The sequence below is a fragment of the Gossypium arboreum genome, chromosome 11 (genome assembly GCF_025698485.1).
Source record: "Gossypium arboreum isolate Shixiya-1 chromosome 11, ASM2569848v2, whole genome shotgun sequence".
Taxonomy (NCBI): domain Eukaryota; kingdom Viridiplantae; phylum Streptophyta; class Magnoliopsida; order Malvales; family Malvaceae; genus Gossypium; species Gossypium arboreum.
Window position 1 is genome coordinate 56,785,460 of NC_069080.1, and position 3,455 is coordinate 56,788,914.

At 32.1% G+C, this 3,455-nt stretch overlaps 1 long non-coding RNA gene across 1 annotated transcript; it reads right to left on the reverse strand.

The window, feature by feature from the left end:
* Positions 1-2,338: 2,338 nt before the first annotated feature.
* Positions 2,339-3,117, reverse strand: LOC108468925 (uncharacterized). The gene is made up of 2 exons (XR_001869012.2): positions 2,905-3,117; positions 2,339-2,491 (listed from the first exon to the last, which is right to left on the reverse strand). It is a non-coding gene; the product is annotated as an uncharacterized LOC108468925 (long non-coding RNA).
* Positions 3,118-3,455: the final 338 nt, after the last annotated feature.

Sequence of the window (3,455 nt, forward strand, 5' to 3'; positions counted from 1 at the left end):
AAAATATATTAAAATTTGATCTAATAATTTTGTGTAATTAATAGTTAAGTAAAGTATTAGTGTAACAAAAAACAAAAAAGAAAGTACTAGTGTAACAATAATAAAGTCAATGGAATCAGGAAATGCGGTCTTTGAGATCTCATTTTCGTAAACTGAGACAATAAGTATTTTTATTAAATATTTATGGAGTTATGTTATAGGTGAATTGAAATTGGATAAATTATTTCATCGAATTAGAAATTAATTAAGGTAGAGAAACTAATTTGTAAAATGGTAAAAGTAAAATTACTATGTATATTTTTATTGGAAACTTAGATTAAGGACGAGGTTTAGTGGACGGAAAATAACATATATATTTGTTATATTATAAAATGATAAGGAGGAAAAATAAAATAATAAAGTATAATAATAAAAAGAAAACAGATAGTGGAAGAAAAGAGGAGGATGAAAAAAGAATAATAATAATAATAATAAAACAAAAAAGGGAGGAGAGAATTTTTCAGTTGGAATTTCTTTGTTCATTGGAAGGGGGAGGTGAGGGGATAGCTTATTGCATGTTTGCTTTAGGGGCTGATTTCCTCAAGAAACTTGCTAAGGGAAAGGGAGAATGTAGTAGGAAGAAAGGGAAGGAGCTTGAACAAGGCTAGGCTCGGAATGGGATTCGACTGGTACGTTGCTATTCTTTTGGCTGGTAAGTGAAATGAAATAAAATTTGATGATTTTGGATTATTGAGTAAGTTGTTATAGCATGCAAACCCCATGCATGATTATCGGTTTTCGGCTTGATTTTATGAGATGAATAGTTGGGTTGTTGCTGACCAAATATTACATGAAAAAAAACTTTCCATTTGATTTTGTATTAAAATAGTTTGAATATGATGAAATTGAAGAGAGTAAATGCTGGAAATTGATTTCTCAAACCTGTTAAATGAAGAGTGTCATTGCTATTGTTTATGAAGCTTGTGAAGGTTAGAGAAGGCCAATTTAAATGCCGCAAATAATTGCCTGACTATCAATTAATGTGCCTAGTTAAATGTGACCAATTAGTTGTAGATTTATGATGTCTCAACCTATAAATTGAGGAATGTTTAGTGTTGCCATTAATGATGCCGGTAGTTGTACATGAAAGTAAATTAAATGCTGCAGAATCTTTGTTAAATGGTTAGTTAAGTGTCAGATTAATGAAGTAAGTTCTCTTAAATTCCTTTTAAGCTTACTAAATGTTTAATTTTGATCAAGCATGGTCCGACATTGATTATGTGAAGTAATGATTCCTTTCTTTTTAATTGCAATGACAAATTAAATGGACGTAAGTCACTTGAAAGACCACTTAGAGTGGGGTCATTCGGAATGTCGTTCGTACATCGTTTATACTTGTAAAATTCCAGCTTGCTTGTGTTTTTATGTTCTTACCAGTTCGATGCTACGGCTTATTGGCCAAAATCATGTGTTTTGTGGTGAGCAAATATGAATTTTTCTTGCTGCCTTAATGTCCAAAATTTTGGGGTTTTATATTGTTCAAACAAGAATTATAGCTGCTGATTTATTGTTCCAATTTAAGCAAATTTATGCTGTTCAAATATGAATTTCTATTGTTGTCTTATGAACTAAATTGATTATTTCCATGCTGTTACCGTAAGGTACTTAAACCTTTACACTTTCGGTTTTATCTTTAAATTTACTAACAAACATGATAAATTTTTGCATGAAGGTAATAAACCGACCCTTGACACCATTGATTATTCATATTCTTAATTCTGGCTGCTACTTAAATTTTTGTACAAGTTAAATGCATATTAAAATCATGTTTTTATTTGAAGTTAATTGCTGTCCAAAGCTGGATAATTCCATCTCATTCGGTTGAATTTAATTCATGTTTTAATTGAAGTTTAATGTTGGCCATTTTAGGGCATTATCATGTCATTTTGGTGATATAAAATATATGTTCCAATTGAGGTTGCAATGCAATCCAAAATAAGACACATTCATGACATTCGGCTTAGCTTCAATGCCTGTTTCATTTAAGGTTTAATTGTTGCTATCATTTGTTATTTATTATTGGAATTAAGCTATTCAAGAAGGGGTGTATAAATTGCTGATGTTCAATGACGATTTATTATTGAATTTAAGTTGTTCAAATGGTAAATAATGACTTTTAAAATATTATTTGATATCAAATATGTAATAGGCCCAATTTGTCGGCCCACGATAAAACCAAAAATCAATTAAAAATAAATAAATAAAGTCTGAGTTTTTTACAAACAATCAGGCCAAATAGTAAATTAAATTAAAAGCAGTCCAAATACATTTTTTTAAACCCAATTGAATAAACCCAAACCCTAAACCCGATTCTAATAACCCAAACGCGAGACCCAATTGGACTCAAAGAAAATCAACAACCGAGAACACCAGAAACTTCTGGAATACGCTAGAACAGTGCTAGTGGTTGGGTTCCCACGAGCCATTTCCCCTCTCCTCCGTACAGCCATTCCTGCAAAAGAACACACGAGAAGAAATAGAATAACACAATATGCAGATGACAGCAGGAAAATATTTTTATTTTTTCGCTATTTCTTTGTAAATTCAGGCTATAAAAGCCTCACTTGTACTCCATGTATTTTTACGCAAGCACGCACACTAAATATCAAAAAGAAAGAATCAAAAGTTATTCAAAGGTGATTTCTTATTCTGTTTTTTTCTTTTTTAAATTGCTTTCAATCTTTTGCATGAAAACAAAAAGAATACCTGAAACGACACCAATGAGAGCCCAAACATTTCAGAAATGTGAAGATATGGGCGAGGGTCGAATGATTGAGTGTGTTCTTTCGAATTTTGCTATGTTTTTCGTGAGCAAGTAGTATTAGATCTAAAGTTTCTTTTTTTTTAAAAAATAAAATAGCTTACCAGATTTCCTTGAGCGGAGCCTTCGTCAGTGGAATCTGGTCGCTGCTTGTGCATTGTCGGCCACCAAATGGAATGGTGGTTCGACGATTGCTAGAATGAGCCCTAACAAATTGATTTTAGGGCTGTAAATTTTGGTTAAAATGTTGGCTGTGTTTGGAAAAGGAAATAGGAAAAAAAAGGTTTTAAATAACCTATTAATAAAATGGCGCCGTTCAAAGGGATAAAGATCCGCGTGTTGGCCCGATTAACAAGTCGGATCCACGCCCTTTTGTTTGAATGGAGAAATTGCGCGCTGGATCCTTCCTTACGCACGAGTATTCAATTGCGTATTATTGGTTTTGCCTTGTTTTTTAATTTGGCTCTTTAGTTCATGCGTGTTTTCATTTTAGTCCATGATACAGTGCTGCGTTTCGGCCTCAGGGATATTTACAATTCTAGTGCCCATACATTTACGCGCATTGCACATTGATCTTATTTACGATTATTTCATTTGTAAATTATTCTTCTTATTTTGGATTCAATCTTAATTTGGTCTTTCATTTGTATAATCT